This window comes from Poecilia reticulata, linkage group LG3 (assembly GCF_000633615.1).
Source record: "Poecilia reticulata strain Guanapo linkage group LG3, Guppy_female_1.0+MT, whole genome shotgun sequence".
In the NCBI taxonomy this organism is placed as follows: Eukaryota; Metazoa; Chordata; class Actinopteri; order Cyprinodontiformes; family Poeciliidae; genus Poecilia; species Poecilia reticulata.
Genome location: NC_024333.1, coordinates 25,260,903 through 25,280,152, shown reverse-complemented (window position 1 = coordinate 25,280,152; position 19,250 = coordinate 25,260,903). Strand labels below are relative to the sequence as shown.

Here is a 19,250-nt window from a genome sequence, read left to right as displayed (position 1 = left end):
GATTAGTTTTACCAACAACTTCATCTAATTATCAGAATATTAATGCTGCCTAATTTACTTTAAACAAGTAAAGAAAAATCCATAAGCTCTGGCATTTTGTAACTCATCCCTTCTACAGTGTAATCATGGTACAGGTTGATTTTGTCAGTTACTCAGACTTTTTATCATTAGTTGAAAAATATATATATATTTTTTTTTAGAAAAAAAAAAGGTTTTTTTATTAAATAGTACAACTTTCCACCTATGGAAAACCCTCTTTACCCTTTGTCACATCGGCACCCTCCCCCCCACCAGACCGCTCCGGCTGTTTACAGTGAAAAACATCTGCATTGAAATTATTCCACTTCCTGAGGCTTGAATAAAATCAAGTCTTTACAAAACAACAACAACAGGAAGAGGGCCATTTTTACAATAGCTGTGCTTAAATATGTGCAAGAATCTGAGGATGCCTGTAAGCAGATAGTCGGCAGAGAACGCTGGGAAAAACTAGCACCCTATTTACACGTTGGGCTGACGCCACGGTAACTACAAAGTCTGCAACCTTTTCTATTTTAGTTTCTCAAGGAAGAGAAGTTTAAAAGAGTTTTTTTCATAGATTTTAATTCTAAACAAACAAAAGAAGCAAAACAAATTTTCCAATATTTTTGCATTATTTAGAAAATATAAATTTTAAGCTTCCTCACATTTCTCACCGTCTATTTAGTGATACATTTTGTTTGTTTATGTATTTTTTTCTCCATGTCTGACTCTTCCTGTGTGAAAATGGAAACTCACCAGTTGGTCAATGATTAGCCAGGAGGAGCCTCTGTCTTGCCTTGAGTGCTTAAAGACAAACAGGTCATTTGATTTTACCTGAAAAGTCTTGGTGAAGCAAAAACAAAACATGAGGCAAGTTTGATATTTTTTCACATATTTAAACACAAATCATGAAAATTTTACTTTTTTTTCCRATAGGAAATCGAGAACCGCATTAAAAATGATAGTTTTAAGTGCAAAGAAAATCATATATTTATTTTTTTTTAACCACATGAAAGAAGAAACAAAACATTTAATATGCATTTAAGTTTGATATATTTATATTCCACTCTTGCAAGCCCTTCCAATCCGCCATGAGGAATAAAGCCCCAGAGTGTTTAACACCAAAAAATGAGAATGCCACGCAGAAAAAGCCTTGAGTTCTGTTGTAAACAATCCCTGTCACTCTGCGTGCCGCTCGAAACTTGTTTAAAAATGTCTCAACGTCGCCCTGAAACGTTTACACAAGGAGTTGTGCAAGCAGAATTAATCTTAYGGGCTTACGATTAAGACATTGAGGAATTTCCCTCGACATGAGATGAGGCTGGCAGCCTCATTCTCTCCACCTAACAGTAGCCTTGAGAAAGTGTGTGTACACAAACCCCTTGTGGTTACTCAAATGTTGTAAACTGTATAACTGAAGCTTAGGCCTCATTCATAAGCTGTTTACCCTGTCGATAAATCACAGTGTCCCTCAAGCGACAAGTCGTGACAGGAGGCCAAAGAGAAGGAGGGATGGATGTGACTAGTAAAACCTGAGCCAAAGTAAACCTAAATGGATGGAAAAGTGTGAACCCACAAAGTTTTTTGTGTTTGGAGTGTGTGGGCCAGAAACAAGAAACGCGGATACTTTAAGTTAAGGGACAACAAACAGAATKTATCTGTTTGAATAACTGTATGAGAAGGTGTGTGTTCAGGCACATGCTGGGGAAAAGCAGGAGAGTTCAGAGAAAAACATGCAGAGAAAGGGGGAAAAATACCATGATCATTACTCACCCTTACAATTCCTGCTTTAGTAAATGTAATAATTWTTTTTTTTGTTTAACTACATGTTGCTGAGTGTTTAAATATTTAATTATGGAACTATGACTTCCTGTTTACGTTCAATACAAATTACAGCTGACAGATGACAATTTTTCTAAGATACTTGTCAAGATGGGAAAGACAAGTAAGCATACAATTTATGTAAGCCAAATGGGATTTTATTGTCAATCCATGATTTGGGAAAAGACAAAAGGAAAAAAATATATTTTAGTCAGTCATGAATAAAAAAATTTAAATAACTATGTAAGCTCACTGTCTTTCTCTAAATGTTTCTTTGGAGGTTTTTTCACACAATTTAAATTTGTAAAAGATCGTAGAGAACGTATTTGTCTGTTAAACAGTGATATGCAGCGTTATTACCTTTAMACATGTTAAGGTTTTACTAAAGCCTTTAGTAATGGTAATTAAAAGTAAAGTATAAATTCTAGGGTTCTGAAATGTTTAAACCAGTTTTCTCCAAATATACACTCCCCCATGTGTAAGAAATGTGTTTCGGATAATGTAATAATTTATTTTTATTTTTTTTTATTTCTAAGCAAACTACAAAGGAGCTCCTGAGTCATAAATCTCACAGACAACTAAAATGTGTTGAAATTATTTGATTTTAAAGGTCTAAAACAATTTTAAGAGGTAGCAAAAACCCTGGGAAAGGTTTGTGAAAAACTAAAAAAAACACTTCAAAAACCCTAATTACATACAAAATTCATGAAACCCTCTAATTTAAACCTGTTGTACTTTTTTACAATTGCACTAAAAACAAAATAAGAAAACATGCCACCAAATGAAGTCCTGTTTCTTGCATTGCAATATATTTTTTTGAATAAAGTCAAAATTGCCAAATTATTGGTGCATTAACACGGTATTATTATATTAATGCAGAAACTGAAAACAGGGCTAACAAATCTTTGAATAGAAACTATATTCTTATAAATAATGACTTGTAAATATTTTAAGCATAAAGTGTAAAGTTTTAGTATGGCTGCATATTAAAAGTAAACATAAAGTCAAAATAAATTAACCAGAATTAACTGTTTGAATAAGTCCTTTTTATTTTACACCACTGAATTGTAGATGTGACCTAAATTTCTCAAATACCTTATAAATAGATCAGAGCCTAAACTCAGAAAACTCMATTTTTGCTTTGTGTAAATTCCAATTTGGGTTATAAACACATGAACACATGCTCAGTGATTATGTTGAACTTTATTTTTAATTCAGTGCAGTTGGACTTGTTTACGCTGCCTTTCAGATCATTCAGAACTCCCCTGTTGTTATTTCTTGTTTCTCAGCTCGTTGCTTTTGTTTTTGCCCAACACAGCATAGCACAGCTCAGTGCCAATTGTTGATTTTTTTTTCCAGCCATCACTGCCATTTTCAAAGGTGTTATAAAGCAGATAGCATGGAGCTGAAATGACAGCTTACACGCAGACTGAGCTGTGTTTACAAGCTGCCGAAATGGCCCAACAGGTCCGTCTGAGGAGGGAACGCTTCTTGCTAAGTGAGACAGCAGATTATGACTCTGGCACGTTTCTCCACACCACGTCTCCCCATTCTCCACAGCTGCAAGTTAGTGTTCACTTGATACCGTGTTCAAAAGGATCACACACAAGACCTGTGCCACACGTCACGCAGTGAGGTGATGGATGGACATCTGAACTGGGTCTCATATCCTCAAACAGACAGCAAAATGTGCTTAAATTCAATCTGAGCATACAGTATATCTTTTTTGTCAGGACAACAGTATGCATTACGGTCTGCTGAATTTGGAGGGTATGAAACTGTCAGCAACACAAATACGCCCATGTACTACTATTGCCTCAACAGTATCACATCCCTGTGTATCCTTAACACTGCGGCTCAGTTTCACGTCTGAGCAAAGGCACCTGCTGCGACAGAGGCCACAGGGGTCGCGACACTGAACTGGTGAGCTGCAGCCAGGTCAATTCGATGTTCTGAGAGGCAACCACAGCGACTCCACCTTGGATCGATGATGACTCGAGTCCATAGTCTGTCAGAAATGCCTTTGGAAGAAAGAGCAGGAAGAGGTTTTTGCCTCATTATGACAGACATGGTAATGAATATGGAAATATAGGGTGTAGCACACAGACAGAGGCAAGAATAAACACTTATGTCTGCATAATTGGTATATTTTTGAATTAAAATGAATGTTTTGCAAAAGAGACAAAAGGAGTTGCTCAGTTTAGTGTCTACCAGAAATGTAAGTCGTTTTAAGTATATTGAGAAATGGAAAAGGACTTCATTAAATTATTTTTAACCTGTAAACTCATTAAGACACGGGTGTGTGAAACAAAGTATTGTCATTTTACAAAACGCTTGAGTAAAAATGTAACCCAAAGCAATCCAACAAGTTATTACTGTTACTGCTGCTAGATAATACTTAGAATATTGTTACAGTCGTAATAAAGTTTTGTATAACATTTATTTTCAATATATATAATTTATGTATAGATTTAAGCAAAAATATCAAATACATGCAAATATTTTCAGTTTGTTGCACAGAATATTGTTTGCCTTATCTTTTCTACTCTATATATCTTTACACAAGTACAATTAATCAGCTTATGCGCTTGTGTTGCTAACTGCTAACTCTATAGGGGGATTTTTTCTATAAGTTCAGAATTTCTACATAATTAAAACTTTAGAAGAATTATTACAYTTTCATTGATGACAAAAGCTTTTCATCAAAAAACAAAAATGGTTTCCACTTCCTTTCTTTGTATAGTTACAACTAGAAATGTCCAAATCTGACTTTGTTTTAACTAACAACCAGCTATCATCCAGCTGATTGGCAGTGCGCAGTAACAGGTAAGGGAGGGGGGGTTGTAATATTCTTTTCTTTGTGTAACCACAGAAAATTTGGATCACCTACTATCAAAGTAAAGGGATTTTCAACAGTGGTGTATTAAAAAGATATTGTGTTGAAATTTGAGCGTTAATAAACTCAGACATTTCTAGATTGATAACTGGCCYGTGAGAAACTGTGCTGCATTTCTGCAATTTATATCAGTACCTGATGTTAAACTGTTATTTTATGCAATAATATTAACTAATTAAAAAAAATAATACAAATCTGATAATTAATGACACCACCATGCAGTGAACACCAACTTGGTAAAATTTGTTTATTTAAGCCGAGTGATAAAAAATTATTTTAGCTAAAAAAAAWTTTTTCTTTTTTAAATAATTAAAGATAACGCCAGCTGAAAGTTTACAAWAACATTTTGTGGTGAAGCATAATAATATGCATGGCACTGTTTCTGGCTTTTTGTCATATTTTTCTAAAAACCTACAACTATAAGCAGCATACATCAACATTTTTTATGATCAGTATAATTTTTAAACTTGGCCTCCAGACTTCAAAATGCTGCAGACTTGCCGCTGTGTGTGTGTGTTTTTTTTTTTTTTTTTTTTTTACAAAAGTAGCTGTATACCTTGTATCCTGTTTTCACCTGGTGAGGTCCTGCTGTAGCCCACATGGAGTCTGGCTGGGCCAAGAAAAAAGATTCCCTGTCCCATTTACAGGAAGACCCAGTAAATCTGGAGTCTGTCTGCAAGTGAAGGGCGGAATAAAGGAGTTTCTCAGGTTCAGAAGGCCCAGCTGAAAATATCGAGGCCCTGCCCCAATGAGAGCTGAACCTCTGTAAACTCCTTTCAGTCTGTTCAATTAGTCCTACAGGCTTGTGCACCACACACAACAGCCTCATTTCCTTCATCATAATAAAAGCAACTTGAGTGTTTGCAGTTATCAATAACTTTTAAAAGAAAAAAAAATAACTTGGATGCAAACAATCTACGTAAACATGGATTCCAACAACCCACTAAATACCTGTTATTATCTAGTTCACCGTATGGGATTGTAGGAGTCACTCATGCAAAAGTGCTTACAAACACTCTTTCATTATGTATGATATCACTGAGAAAGTATGTAAGTGGAAACGACTAGTTTTACATTTTTGGTCATGGAACTCAGTGGCGGCACATGGCCCCTTTGTCAGAGCGGGATTATCAGGAGCGAGCGCTCACAAAAGGAAATGCTTGTGGAGCTACAGTAACAGAAGGATAAAATCAGCCGTGTGATGATTGGAGTGACACATTTGTTTGGCTGTAACGAAAATAAGCCCATTGATGGAGCATTCAGTCGAAGGCCGGAGCCCCCTCCCGCCCCGCTCCACATCCTGTCTCTTTATCCTTCATGCGAGTGGCAGACAGATAGAGGCTCGGGGGATATTGCAGCAGCCACTGGGTGACAGGGGCTCAGTGTGTGTGTGTGTGTGTGTGTGTGTGTGTGTGTGTGGGTGTGTGTGCGCAGAAGTGTCAGCCTGTCTCTTTACATAAACGGCTGATGTGTATGACAGACCTGTTTGTGATGCTGCACTCAAATTGATCAGCTCATAAAAATTTAAAATCTATAAAACAAACATAATTATTTCATTACAAGTACAAATACAAGGATGTGTTGATAAATGTAGAAATCTGCATTTTCAGGTTTGATTATTTTTTATTTTTTCTCACAATTATTTGTTTTTCCAACTTTAAGACTAATAAAAATAAATATTAGCTATTAAAATATATTAGCATTTTTAAGCAGAAATGTATTCATTCTTATTTACAGTAAATAAAGTGTACACATCCTTGTTGAAATGAGATGAATTATTCATGTAAACCAAAATTATACCTTGATATCCAATTTCAAAACAATTTTTAGCTTTAAAAATTGTTTTGAAGATCTGCATATTGAACACATGCAGATATTTTAGGAAGAAAAATGTAAAGAATAAATAATGTAAAATAACCTGGTTGCATACGTTTGCACATCCTCAAGTTAATACTTTGTTGCAGTACCTTTAGTCAGCATTTAGTCTTCATCTTCACACTCAACAGGAGTTACAGGGAATCTGAAAAAACAGAAATAAAACTTAATTGTAATACTTTGCTGAGATTTCTACATCGCTTAGCAAAAGTTGTAGAGCAGAGTTTACAAAATATTAAATCTCATCATGCAAAGGTGCCTCTCAGGTGACGGTAGCAGTACATTTTTTTAAAAGCTTTTCTCTCTACATTCTATTATGAACAATTCCAGATAACGTTGAGATTGGGCGTCTTTTTCCTGAGACGCGCCCAAAAAGTCGGCGTCTCTCAGGAAAAAGAACGTTAAGGAGATTTCAATTTTCTCATCACAGTGAGCTGAAATCAACAAAAGAATATAGCTTTACTAAAACAATAAAACTTTGAAATGGGCCAGCCAGAGTTCATATCTAAATCTGACAGAAAAATTGTAGGATCACCAGAGGGGGGATATGAAGATTTATCTCACTACCTGAAGGATTTAGAAACTGTGGGCGGATTTTGCTGAGTCAACTTGTAGTGTGATGACATTCATAGCAAAGAATATTCAATGCTGAAATTATAGCAAAATGGGTTTCTACAAAATATCAGTTAAAAAATGAGTATCATCACTTTTTCTTCATTGCAATCAGATTAATGCAATGTATAAAATATCCCCCGAGATTTAAGTTGAGCTGATCTCTACAGTGAATACAAGAAATTATCACATCATAGTGCATAGTGGGCAGAGGAAGTTAGTTAAGGAGAAAGACTCAAAGTCAGCTTCTACCACTTGAACATTTCCAGGATTAAAGGATTGATGTCCCATGCCACCATTCAAAGCTCCTAAGAATGGTTGTAAATGGCATAATAAATAAGCATTGCTGTGATGAGGAGAAGTGTTGGAAAGAGTAGGATCTTCTTAAGAACGCATAGAGTACACATAAATGTTCTCCATGAGGAAGAAGTGTGAAATATGAGATGTTACAATAAAGTTCACGTTAACATGATTCAGAAAAGTAAGGGTTTTCAGACTTCTCACCCTTCATTTCAACGTTTCCTTTTCAAAAGGTAGCGGAGAGCTGATAAAATGAAAACATCTGGCCTGATGGTGAAGTAGAACCCATGGGAAGTGTTTGATCTCTGGATAGAGACGGTGACTCACCTTTCTCTGTGTTTTACACTCCATGTGCATGTGAACACACATTTCTCTGCTTGTAACCTGCTGTCTGTGGGCTCTGAGAGTAGCCAGATCATTTCAGGATTACTGTATCCACCAGAAATCAGCCCTGCCTCACCAGAGCCGGGGGATCAGACGTGCCGCACACAGGACTGGGATCACTGTCGGACTTCTAAATCTTCACACTGCCAAATGTCTCGGTAGCTGCATACAGCTGTTGAGTTGAGCTTACTGAAGTGGCTCAGAGAAGATGACAAAGACCCTGGCTGAAAGTGAATTTTCACCAAGTTTGCTGGATATTGTATTTTAGAATAATACATTTTAAATTGCATGTGACTTGGTTATCAACTCAAAATTTCCCCACTGGTTGAGTATTGCATCTTTTACATTAAAAGTATGTTTAAGATAAACTTGTAGCAAACAGGGCTTTTGTTCTGTGAAATGGCATTACAAAGATTCAACAGTTTAAAGAAAATTTCYGGTAAAGTACAAGGAATAGTAGACAGATATGTCACAGTGAGCTTGTGAAAAAAGAATGGATCACAAAGGTGGAATGCAAAAACCTAATCATACGGATCCTCTATTGTAACTGATTTTACCATTTCAATGGTAAAATAAAATTTCTACATAAAATTTACATTTTATGTTGTTTGGCAAAGAAAGCAGAAACAAACCTGACATTGGATTCTTGTAAAAGTCTAGACAGTTATCACTTTGTGTAGATATTGATTCTGACAGTTTATAGCAGCAAAGTGAATGTGAATAAATACACAATTAAAAAACTATGGTGATGAAAAGACAGTTTGTTTGTCTGATTCTCCTCCTCACCTGAGAAAAAAAAAAAAGATTTTTCATCATTTTCATTGATGAAAAATTGATGTCTATGTTTCATATCTATGAAAAAGTTCCTGTTCTCCTAAACTGCAACTATCTCCAAACATATCAACGTGTCGTATATTTTTCTTTTTAACTGTCAGGGTTTTTTTTCCGTCTCTACTCTTCAGGTTAATCCCAGAATCTTTATTCTGAAGCCAATCATTTTAAAAATGCAATTCTTCTTGTGAGTGCTTACCAGCAGCCTTTACATTTCCTCATCCTCACTCCAAGTCTTGCATCAAGCCATTTCTCTCAGCTATCTTGCTACAAAAACATTTGTTTTGGTTGTGTTTACCCACAATGCCATGCATTGCAGTCTACTTCCTGCACTTGGTTCACTTTAAGCTGGCCAAGACTTATGCTTGTAGGTGGATGAGAGTACATTTCTTTGATCCGCTCCACATTTTGATTGCACATTTACAACTGCCAGAACAAACCAGACTCTCTAAACAAACGAGCCAGAGTGCAAATTAACAGGGCTGGTCTGAGGCACGATTGAGCCTAATTTTCACTCTGCGCTAAATTGTTGAGATTTCATGGATTTTTTATTCAAATGTATTTTCAATCTGGTTTTACAGTAGACCCCAGTGCTGAAACTGCTTTGTTTAAAATAGCAAACTAAATTCATACTGCAGTAAGTATGTTCAACATCACCCAGTTGATGCTGTTAGATTTCAACAGTGTTTGTATAAAGTACTGAAATCTCAAGAGTCAAGTAAAAGTATAAGTACCTCTCCAAAATATGACTTTGGTAAAAGTCCAAGTCACTGACTGAAATGTTACTCGAGTTAAAGTCTTAAAGTTAACGTCTTGTACTCAAGTATGGAAATTACTGTAAAAATGGATGTACTCAAGTAATGTAATGAAAAGTATAAGTAAAAAAATAAAACAAGGCAAATGCAGTTTGAATTACATTTTTTATATTTTGGTGAACTTGTCAAATACACTTAAAATAATGTACACAACCAAGTGCAGGAAAAATTAAACCTGCTTATRGGTATACCTGCAGGCATCATTTAGTTAAGAAAATGAGGTACTTTACCTATACCACAAGGTTAACTTAACCTGCTTTACAACTGAACCAGCTTCTGAYATGAACCACATATGCATATGTGGTTCATGTCGTATGGGGTTCCATTTGTGTCCGACTTTGTTGCAGTCGATCAGTAGGTGGGGTCAAAACACTAGTGTTTCTCTCTCTCGCTTTTTTTGTAACGAGTAACTAAACCACACATTGAAAATGTATCGGAGTAAAAATATGCAATTAAGTTCGGAAATATAGTGAAGTAAAAGTGAAAGTTATCAAAAATTTTCATACTCTGGGAAAGTATGAAGTACTCCAAAATATACTCAAGTAGTGAAGTGTTTTTACTTCGTTACTATACAACACTGGATTTCAAGGTATCTTTTGACACAATTGACTGTAAAATATTACTCCACTTATTTTACAATAGCATCAGGATTGAGCATATCACTCAGTGCAACTTTGTTGAAATTATCTAGTTTTTTATTGAAGTTAAAATTATAAAGTAACATCTTCACCTCATTAAAAAACATTCAAAAAAAATTTAAAAGTTGATTTAAGAAGCATACAAGAGCATATTAAATCCACTTTTAATATGCTCCATATTGTTTTTTCAATATGAAGCTTTATTTTATTGCATTATGAAGTTATTCTTAGTTGGATGTTTATTTAATAAACCATCGACAAAGGACAAATGAAATCAGTTTTMATTTTTTCAAACATCTAAAAAGGGGGAAAATAAAAACAGAAACTTCAACAAAACATCAGACATTTTTTGTTTGTTTAAAGCCCTTTTGAGTTGGTGGGGGTCAATTATCTCCAGAAAACTATAGAGATTTTAATATCAGACTGCGGCTGCTCTGAGCTTGAGCACCTACAAACCACTGCCCACCCCCCTTTCACACAGCCACAAAAACACTCTGACATTGTGTTGGTGGTATTAGGTGTTACACAGGGGTCTATTTCCCTCTCAGTTGTCTGAGTGGAACACACCCGCTGCGGCTGGGCTACCCCTTGGTTCCACGTGTGACAGTAATTTTACACAGCCGGGGCCCTCAGTCCCGGAGGTGGGCCATTAAAGTTCAGGTGAGGTTAATTACAGAGAATTGTTCAGGCTGCTGCTGTGCGCTGAGCCGGTGGGAGGGATTTGACGCCTCCAACGCCGATTTCTGTTTGACACGGTTCCACAGGCTCCGCGGGTGTTCAGCAGCAGATTTACACACAACACCTACAGACGCCAATCACTCAGCCAAACACCTCCAAATTAAAGCCCACAACACAGCCACATGAAAATACTACAGCTTGTTATTACATCCGACGTATAAATTACCACACACAACATGCACGTAACCCACATGAAACACACAAATTGAGTGCAACTAAACAGCCGGATTCAGGAATATTATTTTACTAAGAGAACACTGTATAATTTCTACTAAAAGATCACATTTAAGCAGAGATGAGCAAAAGAGGAAGAAGTTGCAAAACAAGAGCAACTCAAAGACGCAGTCTCTTCTGTTTGAGTAAGGATGAGATTATATTGGATTAAAGGGGATTTTTGCAATGCAAATGAATGCACCTCAAATCAATAAGGCCTGTTCTACTCAATATACAAACTAATTAAGAGGTAATATAATCAAACCTGAATAAAATAGATTGTGCAGCTTCCTCAGAAAGAAATCCAATCAAACCTTTTTATGTGAAAAGATAAAATCTAAAGCGATCTTTCTTTGTACGAATAATGACCTCGGCTTTGTGTCCATTTAATAAGGAAAACTTGTCTTAAGAGGTTACGCTCAATGTGCATATTCTAATCAATATGAATTACATAGGGTTTTATCTATGTTATCTGCTCCAGACTGCTAAGCTAATTAATGTTTTATCGAGTCTTTTAACTCAATTATTTCGCAAAGTCAAAGAGGTTCAACGCAATTTTGTACGAGYAGCCTGAACATTGTCTGTGGAGAGGAAACTCTTGGGTTCTGCAGTGTTTAAAGGAGACTCAGCTACAAAGCTTTTGTCTAACTTAGAAAAGCGTTTTGTGAGTAAAGTCATTTAGTTGTATTTTCAAAGATTCCCATATGTCTTAACATTTAATGTTGGATTTCCTGTAGCCAAAGTTTGGAATCCTCCCCCTCCCCTCTTGAGCTTCATTCCAGCTGATTGCTCATTTTCTAATGTTAATGGTGCTAGGCTGGGGTTAGAGTTTCTCCCCTGTCAGCTGGCCACTGGGGCTGTGGGACGGATCTAATGGGCTCTGACAGGAGGGAACTGATCTCATTCAAAGGGGATTTGATATGTGGCATGAATGTGGTGACCCTCAATGGACATATTAATGACCGTTATCATTCACAGACTCTTGCCATTCATAAAGCTCCTTTTCTGCTGGGCGCACCGCTGCTGCGCCAAATGCCATGACTTATGGATGAGCTGGCCGTATATTGTTTTCCCTGCCTTTTAGGTAGCACGTCAACAAGACTCAGCGCTCTGTTCCGGTGGCTGCTCCGATAGTTTGAGCAGCAGTAAATAATAACAGTGTGGGTGTTGTTTACAATTCAATTACAAGCACAAGCTGGCAGAGAGAAAGACAAAGGCGTGCAGCCACAGGAGACATTTGAGCGACTCCTGGTCGTTATATAGGTCAATATTTAACCTCAGATGTGACTGAGGTGTCTCTTCATATATTCAAAATGGTGGTTTGCAGCCATTTGTAACCAGCAATGATGAAAAGTTTTGTTTCGAGCCCTTTGGGTAATGAAGTCAAATTAAAATACACAACAAATCATGTAAGTAAGTAAAAGTGTTTGTTACCCTGCTAGCTTGGATGGCTGAAGGTAATGTAGAAAATGATCTTCCCTCAACGTGTGTCTCATCTTTCTCATACCACAGCATCACAGCTTCCTTCACATTCATCCGGAAGATTTATTCTTCTTCTGTGTTATAAACACACTTCTTATACAACATACTTCAGCAGAGAATCATTACTGTGTCTCGGTACTCAGCTTCACATATGTCCTAAAGATATGGTTTATCAGGTTTTTCAACAAACCCATAAAGAAGCATGAAATAAAATAAATGATAATAATAATAATAATAATAATAATAATAATAATAATAATAATAATAATAATAATAATAATAATAATAATGTTCTTTGAGTGAGAACTACCTCAAAAAGTACAAAACACAAGTTCAAATGTTCTCCTCAAATCCTTCAGATACATTAAGAATCTCCTTTTCAAGGGGGATCTGGCTATAAATGTTCAATTCATCATCCAAAAACAAGCAGACATGGCCATCCACCTAAGATGAAAGACCCAAGAGAAACAGCAAAAATATCACCGATAACTCTAGAAGAGCAGAAAACATCAACAGCTCAAGTGGAAGACTTTATAGACAGAAAAACTTAGTCATACTAAGCAAAAAGAAACTTACTATTGAAATTGGAATTTCCCCTTTAGAAGTTTGCTATAAGAAGGGGCGCAACTACACATTATTCAGGTGGATGCGAAAACATAAATCGCCCCCCCCACCAAGGAAGGTACGTCAGGGTGAAGGAGCGTAGAGAACATACTCTCACTCTAACCCTAACATCTAACATGCACTAACATCTGACCTGAACACCAACATTGTGAATCACTCTGAGCACGTTGTCTTAATGGTTAAACATGGTGGTGGAGGAATCATGCAAATCGGATGATTTTATTCAATAGGAACAGGGAGGTTTGTCCAAGTTAATGTCAAGATGGAGGGGGATAAAGGCAGAGGAATCATAGAAAATATCTGAGGCTACAAAAGAGACTGGGACAAGGATTCACTTTCTAGGAAGGCAACAAGAATAGACGGCTTGCAATGCAATGATTCACATCCACTCATATTAATTTATTAAAATGGTTCAGTCAACATCTAGACCTGATAAACTGAGGCAAGCCTGAAAACTGCTGTTCTCAGACACTCTGCATGTAATTTGACTATCCTTGAGCTACAGTATTTTCCAAAGAAGGGGTAAAGTTTAGTCTCTGCATATGATAGCCTGATAGAAGAAGTCAAAAACATTTTCCATTTGCTTCAGAATTATACACTTCTTTGTCATGGACTCTTGTACATAATCCWGGAAAAATGCATACAATTTTGTGGTTAGGACGGCTCAAAATGTGATCAAATTAAGAGGTATGTATACTTTTAAATGGCACTGTACTTATTGCTGGAATCAATTCTTATAAATCCATTAGAACACAACCTATAGGCAAAAACATTTAAACTTCCAAAGAAAGGAGAAAAACGAAAACGAAGCTTAAATCAATGTTTGAATGCTTTTGCATAAACAAGTCTTAAAAAGGCACAGCTCGTGCACAAAATGGCACAGCCACAATTAAACGGCTCAGGCAGGATGTTCATCAGAGTGTGGTTTTCCAAAAAAATCCCAAACAGTTCCAGTTTTGCTATAAAGGGAAGAAAAAGACAGACAAAGAAAGTCATATTCAGCCATTCAGGCATTCGACTGGAAGAGGAAATGACGACTCTGATATATACAAGGGCAACCACCGACAAACACATGTGSCTCAGTGGCTGCAATTTGAGCTATTTTTCCTGTTACCTGGTTAAAGTATCTGTCAGAAGCCCAATGAGTCCATCAAAAGAACAACAATCTCACAATGCAAAGTTCAAACACTCATGCATCACAAATCAGTTAGTAGTCAGGAAAAAGAAATTCCTATAATATGAATTATCGTAGTGCATTACTTTCTTTTGCAAACAAAGTTTTAGTAGTTAAAATAAGATCAAAGAGATATGCGTGCTTTCTGATAAGAATAAATTACATGACACAAGTGGTTGCTATTACAAATTTACCATTAACCTCTGATTTTAAGGTTACTATGATTAATTATAAGCATATTCCGAGCATTTTGCACTCCGCCAGATTCCCTGCATGCTCTATTAGCAAAGCCGAGGTGCAGATCCGAACGCAGCGGCAGCAGCTTGGGAGGTGCCAAAAAGTGTTTCTCAACAGCTGTGCAGGAAGTCACATCCCTCCACACATCGAGGTGTCACAAGCAGTACTTTAACATTTCCAATTTTAATCCCAGATTCCTGCTATGTGTCAGCTTCAAAATAAAATTCTGTTCCAGCTCCTTGTTACCTCACAGCAGCATTTTACCACCGAGAGAAACCTAGACGGATGTCAATCCTTATCCGGTTTCTCTGTTCTGCTTTATTTGTTTTTATTGGTCTTCTTCTTGCTAATGAAGAATAGATTTGCTGGAAGCACCCTTCCAAGCACACTGGAATGTTTAAAGGAAGTTCAAAAAATGATTTAAAGCACAGGATGTAAAACCACATGGCCTGCTAAATGTAGCGTTGAATCACATGTGTTCTGTTAGAAATAAATGGCATATCATAATATCTTAATAAACATCAGGTGGGAAATGGTAGAAAATAACAGAATGAATTTAACTTCAACTCTGATAATTTGCCCAAGAGTTTTAATTAGATTAAAAAATATGTATTTTGTAATTTTAGTACAAAGTTGCTGATTGCCAAATATATTCTTCGAACTAAATTATTGGAATAGGATATAATATGTAGCAATTCAAATGTTTTTAGTTTCAACCAACTGCAATATTCAAATATTGCAGGTCACTTTATTTGTAATTAATATTTATTTGTGTAGTGTAAATAACAGGAATAACTGGGATTATCCTGCATACTTATTTTTTGTCTCTGATTAATGCCCCTTTAATACTATTGTTTATTTTCTGTACTTTTCAGTTTCATTGGCAGATTTGCAGTTTTAAGTTGTGGAAACATTAAGCTACATTAAACTATATTTCTACTCACACCAGTCAATTTCCGTCATGCTGACTGTAAAACAGGAAATCTTATCAATGAAACATAAATGTTCAAAATATTATTATTGATATAATTAATAATTAATTAATTCACACATCTAAAAAAGGTGAGAGACTACGGACCACGTAGGGACGGCTGAATGGCTATGACCTTCGTATCACTCCGAGTAGGTGACACAAAGAGGATTTTTTTTTACTTTAGGAAAGTTAGTAAGTGTTGCTGAGCACAAAGGATGTGGTGGAAAATAAACAAAATCTTAACTTCACAGTAACTTTACACAAAAAGAACCAGACATAATATGGTATACATCACAAGCAAAGACATTTAACAGAGTTGATCAAAATGGTTGAGAAAAATTATTTTTATGGTTTTARAGGTTCTTTCTGCGACTCTCAACTCAGCTTAGTTGAGTTGAGGAGGCATCATTGGGCTCCTTTCAGCCAATCAGATGTAGGCTTGGTGTAAAGTGAAAGTTTATGACARATAGCTCATATACAAAATTGAATCTGCTGTTACTTTGTGCGGAGTTTCAAAAATGTGAAGATATCACTTTAGACATAATAATTAAAGACTAAGGCTGTTTTTACAAATCTCTTTTTCTAAAAAAAAATGTCACTCTATTGAATAAAAGAAATCAGTCACATCCAAAGTTTAACATGTCAATAATCAATATTACAGTTGCAATTAATAATATTTCAAAGCTTTTTGATTGTCTAATTTAGGTAAATAAGATTGTTAGCGGATGGACTTTGGCTTGTTTTTCCAGGCATTCAGACTGATGGTTTTTGAGCACAATGGATGGTCGTATCCTTCTTACATTTGCTGAATTAATTGAAGTCAACAATTATTTGACCGTTGGGAGCAATTCACAGCGATGAAAGGCTTTTGAACTTTCATCTCCAGATATAGAAGGGTGAAAAAAAATACTATGACAGCAGCTTTATCAAACATTTCTTCACTGTGATGGTTYGGTATTTAAAAGTGGAGCATTATGTAAATCAAAATTTGAACTTTATATTATGTCATAATATTATTCCCTCATCAATAACATACCTGGAGTTTTCTTTGATTATTTTCATGTTCATAAAATCCTTGAATCTCCCCAGGCAGCCTTTCTGAGGTGCCTGAACGCCATTTTCCACAAAGCTCCTCCTTGTARCTGCAGTTTCTATCCGAGTTTCCGCCTCAGAGCTCCCCTCCCCCACTCAGCTCCACCAGACTATAGGAAGCGGCAATTAGCAAACACCTGGTGGAACTGCGAGTTTGCTGAGTTTATCATATAAACTACTTCTTAGCATCCTAAGAACTTTGCGAAACATGATAAAGGGAAGGCATTGCTATGATGACATGCTGAAGGCAGAGTGTCTGACAGAACAGGAGCCAATTTCAAAGTGCCAAATTGTGAACTCAAATTTCTTTTAGGTTATGGTTGACATATGCATTTTTACAACAACTAGATGTAACACAGTTACTTGATAATGCTATCAAATGGCACTCTGTGCCTGGAAAACACTTAATACCTTCCCTTTGATTTGTCAAAATCTATAAAAACCATACCTTCAGTTTTTCAGTTTGTACTTTTGCAAGTCCAAGCCACAGTAAAGGCATAAAGGTGCTTTCGTCAGTTTTCATTTACAAATGTTTACTGATTAAACATCATCAACAGCTGATGCATAAAAGCAAAGTAAGAGAGTGTTGTTCTTTACTTTGACGCCAAGGCAGCAGGACCTTTTTTTGCCTGACTTCCTCCACAGCCTGGAAAATCCTTGCCACATTGCTACCATTGTGAGAGCTACTTTGCTTTCACAGTCCAAAGATCAAAACAGCAGCCATGTTTCTAAGGAACAAATGTCTTACCAGCGGGGTTGGTGTGAACACAGATATAATGCTGACAGGAAGCTGGGGCAGTCACTTGTAGAGCCAATTATGGGCAGAGCCATGGGGGCAGGTTTACAAACACTGCTTTTCTTGCATGGCACGGCTCTGAGGTGTATGATTAACTTCCTCGCCAAAAGTACCCAGGCAACCCAGAGACTGCCCTCTTCGTAGGTGGCAAAACCGGTGAGTTGTGGCATATTACTGTCAACAATGTTCTATCAGGAAAAACAAAATACGGACTTGGATTCAAAGGGTTCATTTTTGTTCTTTTGTTTGTTCTTATTACTTACTTTCTTGCACAKTCTTGGGCTTTTAATGGTTCATCTTTAAGACATATTTAGCTGTTTGGTTAGGTTTTACGGTGCTGCTGTCACTGGAAGAATGCAGGTTACAAACCTCTCCTGAAGCCACAGAGGCTTGGCGTTGTATGTCAGAATCAGGAGGAATTCAAATAGGCCCATCCGATGAAAATGCCTTTGCTTTTGGAAAACTAATTACAGGCCTTTCTTATGAATGGAGGACGGAGGAACAACGTAATTAACCAGCCTCTAGATTACCCGGTATTATTCCACACTGCCCACTCGCAACCAAAGTTATTTTTCAAAAGATACACAATGTTGGTTAACAGTTGTGCAAAAAGTAGGGAAAAAAGTTAATCCCTAGAGCTCAATCTTGTTTGAATCAAAATAAGGAGCGTCCACAGTAAATGCTTCCTCCCATGTGGCATTGTCATGGCAGCAGAGGAGGGTTACCAGCAAATACCACATTTTTTTAACTATCCACATCCCAGCAGCCCTCCTTTACTACTGAATTTAAAACGTTCTTTTCACCACATCTGCCCTATTTGTGTGCCTTTTCTTCACCTGACTTGCTCAAGAGATTCGCTTTATCTTAAAGGTCATTTCATTCAACCRGGCAACAAACAGACATGAATATAACTGTCCCAAATCTTTCCCTAGCAGAATTCATGCTTGACTTGCCTCAAATAAAGGAGGTCCCTTCCAGCTCAAAGAGGGAGCACACAATCCAGGCAGCTCAATAGAAAAGACTCCCTGTATCATACAGTCCCCCCTTTACAACTCTACATTTCCATTTAATGACAGCCTACATATTAACCCTGGTCACCATCCAATTACACAGAATAAGTAAATTATCTGTGCCAGGGTGCAATTTGAAAATGTTTTTCATGAAACACAGAGACGAGTGTGGAGCTGGAGGCCTCTATTCTCACCCATCTTGTGTTCATTAAAGAGCAAGCTTGGGGGTTATTTTGAATCCATTAAATCTAAATACAGGTGATTCCGAGCTCCATTTTATGCAAGACCACCAAGATTCCCCGTCATGGAGTGGCAAAGGGGTGTAGGATGTCAGACAGTACCAACTGGTTGAGCTTTTCTTCCCAGGCAAGCGCTCGGCAAACCACGCAACCAACAGCTCTGCATTCATATTTAATTAAAGCTGGCTAACATCACTGCAGGATAACATTACATCCAACACAAAGCGAGAGAAGAACTTTCATCAAATTTAACAAAACTGTCAGAAGTTTACCAAGACAAAAAACAAATTCTTATTCTGAAATACAAGGAGAACATTTGATGAGTTTCATCAAAATCATTGAACATCCAGCTCACATCTCTCATTTAAAGGCATGTAAATAACACCAGGTGGTGAATATTAAGTACCAAACCTAGCACACATCTCTGTGGGTGTAAAGTCACTGCTGGCCTCCCAGGCGACAAGCTTGTGTGTGTGTGTGTG

At 36.8% G+C, this 19,250-nt stretch overlaps 1 long non-coding RNA gene across 1 annotated transcript; it reads right to left on the bottom strand.

The window, feature by feature from the left end:
• Positions 1 to 3,023: 3,023 nt before the first annotated feature.
• LOC103462651 (uncharacterized) lies at positions 3,024 to 12,671 on the bottom strand. The gene is made up of 4 exons (XR_533367.2): positions 12,576 to 12,671; positions 6,703 to 6,755; positions 5,292 to 5,408; positions 3,024 to 3,860 (listed from the first exon to the last, which is right to left on the bottom strand). It is a non-coding gene; the product is annotated as an uncharacterized LOC103462651 (long non-coding RNA).
• Between the last annotated feature and the right edge of the window lie 6,579 nt (positions 12,672 to 19,250).